This window comes from Bos javanicus, chromosome 5, assembly GCF_032452875.1.
Source record: "Bos javanicus breed banteng chromosome 5, ARS-OSU_banteng_1.0, whole genome shotgun sequence".
Taxonomy (NCBI): domain Eukaryota; kingdom Metazoa; phylum Chordata; class Mammalia; order Artiodactyla; family Bovidae; genus Bos; species Bos javanicus.
Window position 1 is genome coordinate 97367565 of NC_083872.1, and position 12860 is coordinate 97380424.

Consider the following 12860-nt stretch of genomic DNA (forward strand, 5'->3'; position numbering starts at 1 on the left):
AAGGAAATGGCACTCCACTCCAATACTACTGCCTGGAAAATCCCATGGACAGAGGAGCCTGGTAGGCTACAGTCCATGGGGTTGAGAAGACCCCTCTAGTTCTCCAGAGGGGATCCACTCACTGAGGTGCTCTCAGGTCATCTTTTCCTCCTTACCTGCTTCATTCTCCCTTCTTCTGTTCTCTGGAGGATAATTTTCCAGAACAATGACCATCACCCAAGGCAAGAGTACTGGAGTGGGTTGCCATTTCCTTCTCCAAGGGATCTTCCTGATCCAGAGATCGAACCCTCGTCTCCTACATTAGCAGGCAGATTCTTTACCACTGAGCCACCAAGGATACCAAACTGCTGGGCTAGCAGAGCTCAAAGAACATTGAATAGCCTAAAGAGGTCTCACGTCAAAATCAAGGACATGATAGTGAGAATCAGAGACCTAAGATGGGGATATCTGGGTGCAAGAGCCTAACCACCTGGAATCCCAATACTTCTTAATCTTCCAGGTTGGCCCAAGATGCTCCCTCCCCTTTGCTAAAGCAGTACAGACTCCATTCAAATGGAGATCCCCCAGCAGACCACACCTGAGGCAGGTAGTTCACAAAATGCTGCTTGTTCTCCTCTAACTCTGGTTCCATCTTGCCCATTTGCCTTCAAACCAATGACTAGGGGCAAGTATGAGCAGAACCCAAGCGGGGAATTCCTCCTCTGGAAGCATATGGCTTATGCAGTCTGTGAATCTGAATACCTGGCCAATATGCAGCAACAGAAACTGGGGCGTGTATGGCAATGGAACTCAAGGATGTTAGACAGGGACTTCCCCAATGGTCCAGTAGTAGAGAACTCGCCTGTCAGTACAGGAGACAAAAGAGTCGGGTTTGATCTCCGGGTCAGGAAAATCCCCTGGAGGAGGGCATGGCAACCCGCTTCAGTATTCTTGCCTGGAGAATCCCATGGACAGAGGAGCCTGGTAGGCTCTAGTCCATGGGGCCACAAAGAGTCAGACACGACTGAGTGACTGAACACAATGTCATAAAAATATATTTCCCAACCCAGCCCATGTATTGAACACATATCCAAACATGTTAAATTTGGAAAAACAATTCACCCTGAAAAATCAGGGGATCTTACTAAAACAATTTTAAAAATTTCCAGGTGCTGAAGAAGTTATGAAGATGGAGACGGTACAAGAAATTTGAAATATTCTAATACTGAAATTTTAATAGAGATCATTAGCAGTTTATAAACACTACCTATGAAACACAAATTGATGATACAGCCTAGACTATTTCCAAAGCTATAACTGGAAACATATAGCATTTGTGGCTAAGAGATGAAGTACACATTCAGGCTTAGACCTTTAGCAATTGGTACTTGATGAAACCTGATGAAGAAAATCATAAATATTCTGTGGCAAGACAATCAAACTAAAACAGAAAGAAAAAGGAAGACAAATGACATGCCCCCTTTGTGGCAGGCCTTTCCCAATGTGCAAAGTGCACCTCCATTATACATTAACTAGATCTCCTCAACACAGGAGGACAAAAATCTGTGAGAAAAAGTTAACCCCTTTCTTCAGATGCCAGCATTGCAATATTGTAATTCTATGATTAATATATTTCTTTTTCATCTCATACAAGGGTACAGTGGGTTACACTGACCAAAGTCTTATCTGCACATGCATAATTGAAAAGAAAAATAAAAAACCTTGTTGGTTGAACTATGGATACAATGCTAACCTGCCAATATGATACATAATTTGTCTCAAAAATGTATAAAACTGCATCTCTAACTCCTGATCAATGGAGCAGTTCTCAGAGCTTCTGAGAATCTGTTTCCCAGGTTATAATCTTCAACGTAGCTTGAACAAAATTCTCTTTTCTTTCTTCTTAAAAAAGAAAAGAAATAGGGGGACTTCTGTGGTGGTCCAGTGGCTAAGACTCCATGCTTCCAGTGCAGGGGGCCTGGATTTCACTCCTGGTCGGGAAACTAGATCCTATATGCCACAACTAAGACCTGGTGTGACCAAATAAATAAATGAGATATTTTTAAAAAAAGAAAAGAAATAAAAAGAAAGCCAGGAGAGAAATGGTGTCCTAGCCCAAGTTCATCTCATGGTGGATATACAATGGGTGCACAGACCTGCCAGTGCTTGGCAAGGCCCTGGGTGCATCCTTAGGATGGATGTATTAATACTTAAAAACAGGAAAACCCCTCGGATTTATTCCTTTGGCCTGTTCTGTAACAGTCATTAGGGTATGAGAGAGTCATTTCCTAGGCAAGTTGATAGGGAGTCTAGGGGTCCCCAAGGAGAGAGGGGTCTGGAATTCTCAAGGAGGAAGAAAGGACAAACTTTTTTTCTTTCTCGACATTCCTTAGGATTATATAACAATAATGTATCCTGCCTAAGGACAGTCTTTGGATTCAACCTTCTGTTATCTTAAAATGTTAATTATGGGAGTAGACCTGGTCTTTACAAGGATGTATCTTGCCTGAGGACAGTGTTACCTTAAAATGTAAATTATGGGAGTAGGTCTGATGAGGTCTTTACAACCTCCAGACATTCTTTGGATTCATTAGAGAGTATATAACTTCATTGTTAACACTAGCAAGCGGGTACTCTTTCTACCCCCTTCTGATGCCTATGTCAGAAGCTTTCTCTATCTCCTTTATACTTTAATAAAACTTTATTACACAAAAGCTCTGAGCGATCAAGCCTCGTCTCTGGCCCCGGATTGAATTCTTCTCCTCCGGGGGCCAAGAATCCCGGTGTATTCGCGTGATTCAACAACAACCTTTCAGGTAGAAATGGTGAAGTGAAAGCCTCTGAAATTTCCTGCCTTCTCTTCTACCCATGATAGTGTGGATCAGAAGAAATACCATATACTGGGAAGAATTACAGAAATCAGTACCACCTTCAAAGAATTAAAGGAGACAAAGATGATAGTCCCCATCATATCCCAGTTTAATTTACCTTTCTTGACAGCTGCTGGTTCACTACTCAGTGTTAGTCGCTCTTTGCAACCCCATGAACTTAGCCCACCAGGCTTCTCTGTCCATGGGATTCTCCAGGCAAGAATACTGGAGTGGGCTGTCATTTCCTTCTCCAGGGGATCTTCCCACCCAGGGATAGAACCCGTGTCTCCGACATTGCAGGCAGATTCTTTACCATTTGAGCCACGGGGAACTCTACAACTGCTACTACTACAAAGTGATACAAACTGAAGTAACAGTTGTCCCAATCACAGGTGCTACACCAGAGGTGATACCATTGTTGAAACAGAACAACACAGTTTCTGTCACGTGGTATACACTACTGATCTGGCAAGCACATTCTTTTCATTCCCTAGCAATAAAGAGGACCAAAGCCTTTCTCTTTTTTTAACGCGGTAAATGGACAGCTGCTCATTCTCTGTTTTGTCCCAGGGCAGCTCTCACTCTCCAGACTCTGTCATCTCTCCTCATGGAGCTGTATTTTCTCCTTTGACCAAAAGCACAGAGAAGTCAAAGGAAAAGGCCCACCAGGAGCTGAAGGAGCTACAGGTTTCTGCTCGAGGCCAACAAGATAAACCAGCAGATCAGTAATGATGTGTCTGAACTGCAATAGCAACTGATGCCCTCCACTGACCTTGAGAGCATTTTAAAAATGGCTGTTTCTGCAACATGGATGGATCTAGAGGTTATCATACTAAGTCAAGTACGTCAGAAAAAAAATGACAAATACCATACGATATCACTTGTATGTGGAATCTAAAATATGGCAGAAATGAACTTATCTACAAAACAGAAAAAGACTCATAGACATAGAGAACAGCCCTGCGGCAGCCAAGGGGAAGAAGGAAGCAGGAGGGAAGAACTAGAAGTTTGGGATTAGCAGACATAAACTAATACATACGTAGGGTGGATAAACAACAGGGCCCCACTGTGTAGCTCAGGGAACTATACTCAATATCCTGTGATAAGCCATAGTGAAAAAAGAAAAGAATGCCCAAATGTATATAGTGGAGTTATACGCTATAACTGTTACAATGTATACACTATAACCGTATAGTGTGCAACTCTCTCTGTCTGTCTGTCTGTCTCTCTGTCTCTCTCTCTCTCTCTCTGCAACATGGATGGACCTAGAGGTTATCATATAAGTCGAGTAAGTCAGAAAGAAAAGGATAAATACCCTATGTTATCACCTCTTTGTGGAATCTAAAATACGGCACAAATGAACTTACCTACAAAACAGAAAAAGACTCACAGACACAGAGAACAGCACAATGTTGTAAACCAACTATACGTCAATAAAAATTAAATTAGAGAAAACAAGACTGCTTCTTCCATTCCACCTTTCAAGATCCGACACAAAAGTCTTCTATCATCAACCCCAACCTGGAACCACACAAGGAAGGAAATTCTAAGAAATGTAGCTTTAGCTTAGCTGGGTTCACATACCCCACCAATTCTCTTGAGCTCCATGGAAATCATAAACAACAGTTCTCAAGTTTTATTGTGCAGAAGTATCAGAAGGCCTTTAAGCACTCCATCCTAAAACTTCTTTCTATGGCATCTATGATAGAAATACACTCACCTTTCATATATGCAACTCCATGGGGGTGGGAAATCCATTCAAAACTGAGTAATCAAATTGGAACTAGCATAGCAGCTGTTCAGAGAAACAACAAGGGGGGTGGGGAATGGAGAAGAGGAGCTGGAAAAAAAAAGAAGGAATTAAAAAATGCCAGAAAAAAAATATTGCTATAGATTTGATGAAAATTTAGACCAAACATTTTGTCATGAATCATAATCAAGGAAACTCTTCAGAGATGAAGAGGGGGCACTGCATAATGATAAAGGGGTCAATTTTCCAAGAAGATTATACCAATCTTCAAGCCGTTCAAGTCCAAGCTGAATAGAGAAATAGACAAATTGCTTTTGACTGTTATAATTGGAGACACCAACATATTCCTATTAGTAACTGACAGATCAAGCAGGCAGAAAATTAATAAGGATATAACTGATGTGAGCAGCATTATCAATCACTTGGTCCAGTTAACATTTATAGATTATTTCATCCAACCACAGCAGGAATACACATTCTTCTCAAGCCCACACGGAACACTCACCTCAAAAGAACACATTCTGGGCCATAAGACACATCTTAGCAAATTTAAAAGACTAAAAGTCATACAAAAGCATTTCTCAGATCATAATGGAATTAAACCAGAAATTAACAAAAGGAATGATAACTGAAAAATGCTCCCCCCAAAACTTGGCATAATTTCTAAGATATACAGGCAAGTGAAAAGAAAACAATGAACAGGAACCATGAGTATAGTAGGCTATCATTTGTGTAATAAGGAGAGGGGAGAAAAATGTATGCATGTATTTAACTGTCTATGTACAAAAAAAAATCTTCAGAAAAAATATATATGAAATAAACATACTAATACATACTTCTGAGAAAGGGAAGTGAGTGGTTGGAAAACAAGGGCCAGATGGAAACTCTTTACAACACATCCTTCAGAACATTTTTAGTGTCTGAAATATGTAGTTTTCTCCAAAAATATATGAAATTTTAAAAGTTAGTTTCCCTGTTGCCCCCTCCCAGAGATTCTGATTTGGGGCTAAAGAATCTGCATTGATAACAGGCTTCCCAAGTGATACAGGAGATGCAAGGAGCACACTGTAACTAAAGCCCCATCATAGGCCCACACACATCACAGGCCCACACACAAAATTATTATAAAAGAGGAATCACAAAGAAATGAAAAGGAAGAGAGCCAAAGATGAGATCCAGGCACTGATCCCTCAGAATGGGGAGATTATACCCTTGTTCTCAACAGGAGAAGATGGAAGGGAAACTTCTCAAAAAAAGGACAATCCATCCAGGCAGATGTAAGTAAGAACCAGATCCTTTCTCCATTCTAACTGCAATTTTAATATAGACCCTGCCATCAGAAAGAAACAGCTGATACTACAATTAAGTTATGGACATGGGAATAGAGTTCCTCTCTTTGGATTCCTCTTTTTCTCTAAAACTGCTGATTGTGATCAACCTTAAGATTCAAATACAAACTATGCACAATTTTTTCTTTATCTCTTCTAAAAAAAAGTACTTAGGGGACTTCCCTGGCAATCCAGTGGTTAAGATTCTGAGCTTTCAATGCAGGGGGTACCGAGTTCAACCCCTGGTTGAGGAACTAAGAACCCACATGCCTCATGGCACAGCCAAAAAGTAAAAACTAATTTAAATAATAATAATAAAAGTACTTGGTATAGGAGAGAATGCTAGACATCAGCACATGCATGGACACATACTCACAGTCTCTCCAATAATCATGTTCATGTTGCCAGCTTTTCTCACCCCAGCCCACCTTCACTCATTCAACAAGCGCATATGGAGAACCTAGGTTTCTGGTGCTATTCTAGTTACTGGGGAACAGAGTCCTGATCAAGGTGCCTCTTCTCATGCTGTGTACATTCTAGTAAAAGGGGGCAGACAAAAGAAAAAAGAAGTATAGAAATGAATCCTATATGTTTAGATAGTAATAAGGGCTTTGTGGGAGATGGAACAGTTCAGGTTCCATCAAGCAAAGTCTCTCTGAAGAGGTGAGCCAAGAGGTGAGAGGAGGAGGAGGCAACCAAGTGAACTCCTGAGCAGATGAATATTCCAAGCAAAGGAGGAGGGATCTGATCTCGAACAAGATTCCCTTCTTGAGGAGTGCAGAGAAGATGAGTACAGGTGGAGGATACTTAACTAGGACGAGGACACTAAAATATTAGAAGAGAAAGAGACTGTGTGTGTGTGTGTGTGTGTGTACATACTATAACTCACCTCTGCACCATTCCATCACAGTTTACACGGATCGTGCCCTCTTTACCCCTTAAATTCTCTGTGTGTATTTCCTAAGAACAAGAATGTTCTCTTACACAACCACAATACAGTCATCAATATGGGGATCTCCAACGCTGGTATATCTATCTAATCTGCAGTCCTCATTCCAATGCAAATGATTATTCCAGTACTTTCTTTATAGCTTTTTTTTTTCTAGACCAAGGTCCAGTCCACAATGGCAGACACCATTTAGTTGTCATGTTTCTTTAGTCTCCTTCATGCATAGTCACTTGGTCATGTTCAACTCTTTGCAACCCTTTGGACTGTAGCCCTCCTCTGTCCATGGGATTCTCCAGGCAAGAATACTGGGGTGGGGTGCCATTTTCTTCTCCAGGGGATCTTCCCGACCCAGGGATCAAACCCGCATCTCTTGCATCTCCTGCCTTTGCAGGTAGATTCTTTACCTACTGAGCCACTGGGGAAGCTCTTAGTCTCCTTCAACCTGGATCAATTCTTCACACTTCACTTGTCTTTTAAGATACTGGCATTTTTAAAGAATACAGGTCAGTAATTTCATAGAATTTGTATCTCTGTGGTTTCTGTTGTCTTTATGGTTAGATTCAGGTGATAAATCTATGGCTGGGATGAATGACCCAGGGGTGATTTTCTGTTCTCAGGGTATTGATCCAGAGGCATGCTATCCCATGTTGGTTATATTAATTGTGGTCAATTATGATCTAGGAGAGGTATTGTCCAGTTTCTCCACTGCACTGTTACTCTTTGAGGAAAGATACTTGAGAGCATGTGAGTAGGTTTCCGTGGTGGCTCAGCGGAAATAAAGAATACACCTGTGATGCAGATGTGGGTTTGATCCCTGGGTGGGGAAGATCCCTTGGAGAATGAAATGGCAACCCACTTCAGCATTCTTGCCTGGGAAATCCCACAGAGGAGCCTGGCGGGCTACAATCCATGGGGTCACAAAGAGTTGGACACAACTTAGTGACTAACCACCACCACCACCAAGTATCTTACTCCTCATCAAAGGAACCCTTTAACTATAAACACATTCATTTACACCCAATAACACAGACAATAATTCCTGGGTTCAATTTTCTGGGTTATTTGGAAAAAAAAATTTTAACTTTAGTTTGTTTAAATCAAGCTCCAAAGAGAGTCCATATAATGTTGGTATGTCTTGTAAGTTTCTTTCGGTCTATGAGCAGGGATCATAAATTCTCACCAATCCTTAGAAGCATGAAATTCCATGATGGAGAAGCATCATGAACACACATGCAAGATCGTGATTCTAGTCCAGCACCTGGCACGTCAAGCTCACCAATTTTTGTTGACTATTGGGTCCTCACTTCCTCCCATGTACACGTCACCTCCTTCTGCAGCAGGTCATGGCCCTGCTGTGGTCTCTCCAGACTCTGAAATCTCACTGCTGAGTGAGGATGAGATCTCAGGCAGAGTTCACGAGAGAGCCAAAGTCCTAGGCCACGCCTGCTCAGGACAGGAAAAAAGCTTTAACTTGGCCAAAAAGTTCATTCAGGTTTACCCAAACGACCTTTTGACCAACCCAAAACCTGCACCACCAAATCAGGGGCCAAACACATAAAATGTGGGTGTGTTGTGGATAGGCCTTCTCAGTCATTACCTCAGGGCTGAGCTACACAAGACCAAGAGCTCTTGCTATGACCACTGATGTAGAGAAGAGATTAAATGCTGAGATTTGACTGTAAAATACCTACTCGCAGGGCAGGAATAGAGAAGCAGATGTAGAGAACCAATATGTGAGCACAGTGGGGGAAGCTGGGGGTGGGATGAATTGGGAGAGTAGCAATATATATATAACACACATATATACATATATATATATATAGTACCATGTAAAATAGCTAGCCAGTGGGAAGAAGCTGTATAGCACAGGGAGCTCAGCTCGGTGCTCTGTGATGACCTAGAGGGGTGGGATGGGGCAGGTGGGAGGGAGGCTTCAGGAGGGATATATATATATATATATATATATTATATATATATATATAGCTGATTCACTTTGTTGTACAGCAGAAACTAATACAACACTGTAAAGCAATTATAGTCCAACAAAAAAAGTAATTAAAAATTAAATACCATTATCAGGAATGGTAGATACAGAAAAGACTCACTACAGACACTGTAGTTGTGTGTGTGTGTGTGTGTATGTGTGTGTATGCTGCTTTAAAGGCTTGAATGCCCTTCTGGTACAGATGGTTTTGTTGGGGAAAACTGCTCACATGGGCAACTCTGACAAACAAATGTAAAGCAGAAATTGCGGTGGGAAAGGACATCGCTTGAGAAGCCATGACTCTAGGGAACCAGAGTCAGAACACTGTCAAAATGTGATGCTGATGTGAGAGCGGAGGCTGGAAAAAATGTGTCATTTTTAAGTCTGAATTTAGACTTTACTATAGCTAAAAACTCCTGACTCTTTGTCCTCATTTGAACAATTGGAACCTGGAGGTGAGTATATGAAGCAAAGGAGAATTCACAGAGGCAGATGGACAGACAGCATCAACACCCAGTCCTGAGGAATGACCATAAAGATCCACCCCCCTCCCCCCACCACTGCTGTCCTACCTGCTAGCTTTTTTCCAACTTATTTACTTGTTTTTGGCTGCACTGGGTCGTTGTTGCTGCACACGGGCTTTCTAGTTGCAGTGTGCAAGTTTCTCATTGCAGTGGCTTCTCTTGTTGCAGAGCACAGACTCGAGGGCACGGGCTCAATGGTTGCAGTGCACAGGCTTAGCTGCAGTGCACAGGTGCCGAAGAATTGATGCTTCTGAATTGTGTTGGAGAAGACTCTTGAGAGCCCCTTGGACTGCAAGGAGATCAATCAGTCAGTCCTAAAGGAAATCAGTCCTGAATATTCATTGGAAGGACTGATGCTGAAGCTGAAACTCCAATACTTTGGCCACCTGATGCAAAGAACTAACTCACTGGAAAAGACCCTGATGCTGGGAAAGATTGAAGGCAAGAGGAGAAGGGGACAACAGAGAATGAGATGGTTGGATGGTATCACCGACTTGATGGACATGAGTTTGAACAAGCTCCAGGAGTTGGTGATGGTCAGAGAAGCCTGGCGTGCTGCAGTCCATAGGGTCGCAAAGAGTCGGACATGACTGAGCTACTGAACTGACTGACTGATGGGCTTAGTTGCTCTGTGGCATACGGAATCTTCCCGGACCAGAAACTGAACCCATGTCCCCTGCATTGACAGGTGGGTTCTTAACCTCTGAACCACTAGGGAAGTCCCCCTGCTGGATTTTTAAGGTTCTTCATTCTCCCAGCTGCTCAGGCTAAACACTTCCTCAACATCTCACAGCCCAGTGCACCAGCAAAATCCTGTTAGTTGTTCCTTCAAGTTCATCCAGAGCAAAACCATTTCTCACCATCCCACAGCTCCCACCTTTGTGTGAGCATCAGTATCTCTCTCTGCATCAACTCCAGGGCCAGCTGCCTGGTCTCTCTGCATCAGCCCTTGTCCCCACCACCTGTGTTCAACAACATAGTAGCAAGGGAGACCTTTTTCATCCCGCCAGTGTTTTCTCCACTTGCTCAAAATAAAGCCAAAGTCCTTATGATGAATGATCTAGGTGAACCTCACCCCCAAAACAAAACCCACAGAAAGCTGCAGATAAGAAGAACATTTATTTGGGGGGCCTTAAGAACTGTAATTCAAGAAACACAGATTTGAGTCAAACTGAAAGAGTGTTCTGGGAAAAAGAAAGCCGCAGGGGCCGATTGAGGCAAAAGCCACAAAGCCAGTCTGACATAAAAAAAGAAGTATTTGTCCTGAGGGATAGGCTGTCGCAGGCCATTCTAGGGGTACAGGTCTAATAAGTGGGCAGACTGTCTCAGTTGCTTTAGGGAAAGGATTGGTAAGTATCTTGAGCTTCTGGAAAATTCTGCAGATATTCTGGATGCCTGCATTGAAAATAAGTGATCAAAAGGCCAGATTCCCATCCAGGCTGACATACATAAATCATACTCCCTCGATGGCCTCTTGCTCCATTTTATTTTTTTTAATTTATATATTTCATTTGAAGGATAATTACAATTTGTGATGGCTTTTGCTATACATCAGTATAAACCGGCCACAGGCATACATATGTCCCCGTCATCCTGAACCCCCCTCCCACAGCCCTCCCCACCCCATCCCTCCAGATTGCTTCAGAGCACAGGCTTTGGGTTCCCTGCACCATACTTGAAACTCACACTGGTTATCTATTTTACATATGGTAATATGTATGTTTCAATACTATTCTCTCAAATCATCCCACCCTTTCTTCCCACTGAGTCCAGAAGTCTGTTCTTTGCATCTGTGTCTCCTTTGCTGCCCTACCCCGGCTCCATTTTAGAGAACTTGATTCTGCAGCATGTATACTAGAGAGCTCTCTTAGCAATACCAACTCCATGCTTGTTCTCCTTTCACACCCACCATGTCCTACCTGATCTGCCCTGCACCCCATCTGTATTTGCCAGAACTCGCTGGAGAAATGAACCAACATAAGACACAGATCTACACAGATCTTCCTCAACTCACAATGTGCCAGGCACCGTTCTGAGTGCTTTGTAATTATTCACTCTAGGAAGAAGCCTACAAGGAAGATATTATTGTTATCCTCATTTTATAGATGATAACCTTGAAGCACAGAAAAGACAAATAACTTGTCCAAAGTCATTCAGCTCATAAGCAGTGAAGCTGGGCCTTGAACCTAGGCAGCTTGGCTCCAGGGTCCAGTCTGAGCTATTCTTGCCAATACCTTCTCCCCTTCTCCAGTTGCACTGGCCTCTTCATTTTCCTCAACGTTCTGGATACCCTCCCACCACAGGACCTTTGCACGTGCTCTTCTCAGTGATGTCAAAACTTCTCCCCCAGTTATCTCCTTGATAATGCCCTCATTTCTTCAGGTCTGGGTTCAAAGGTCACCTCTCCATTTGAAGTAGTACACACTGGCACACCAGTGTCTACACACACTCACACAGACCTTGATCTACTTTATATTTATTAGTGTAGTTATTTGGGCTTCTCTGGTGGCTCAGCACTAAAGAATCTGCCTGCCACAGCAGGAGACACAGGTTCAATCCCTGAGTCGGGAAGATCCCCAGGAGGAGGAAATGGCAAACCACTCCAGTATTCTTTCCTGGAAAATTCCACGGACAGAGGAGCCTGGCGGGTTACAGTCCATGGGGTTGCAAAGAGTCAGACATGACTTACTGACTAAACAACAATAACAACAAGAACAGGGTATTTATTTATTGCCTGTCTCTCCTATTGAAATGCAAACTCCAAGAAAGTAAGGATTTTTGTCTGTTTTGCTCACTGCTACAGTTTAGAACCCCAGAGCCTACCTGAGAACATAATAGGTATTAAATAAACATATGTTACAGATGGCCAATAGGCACATCGAAAAGATGCTCAATATTGTTAATTATTAGAGAAGTGCAAATCAAAACTACAATGAGGTACTACCTCACACCAGTCAGAATTACCATCATCAAAGAGTCTATAACTAATAAATGCTGGTGACAGTGAGGAGAAAAGGGAACCTTGTTACACTGCTGGTGGGAATGTAAATTAGCGCAGCCACTATGGAGGACAGTTTGAAGGTTCCTTAAAAAACTAAACACGGAGCTACTATGTGATCCAGCAATCCCACTCCAGGGCATATATCCAAAAAAGATGGAAACTCTAACTTGAAAAGATACATGCACCCCAATGTTTATCGCAACATTATTTACAAAAGCCAAGGCATGGAAGCAACCTAAGTGTCCATCAGTAGATGAATAGATAAAGAATATGCACTATTAATATATATATACACAATGGAATGCTCCTCAGCTGTAAAAGAAAACTTGAAAAACATAAGAGAAAAATTGCTATTTGCAGCAACATGGATGAGCCTAGAGATTATACTAAGTGAAGTTAAGTCAGAGAAAGTGAAGTAACGCATCTGTATCTAAAAAGTGAGAACTTATTTACAAAACAGAAACAGACCCACAGA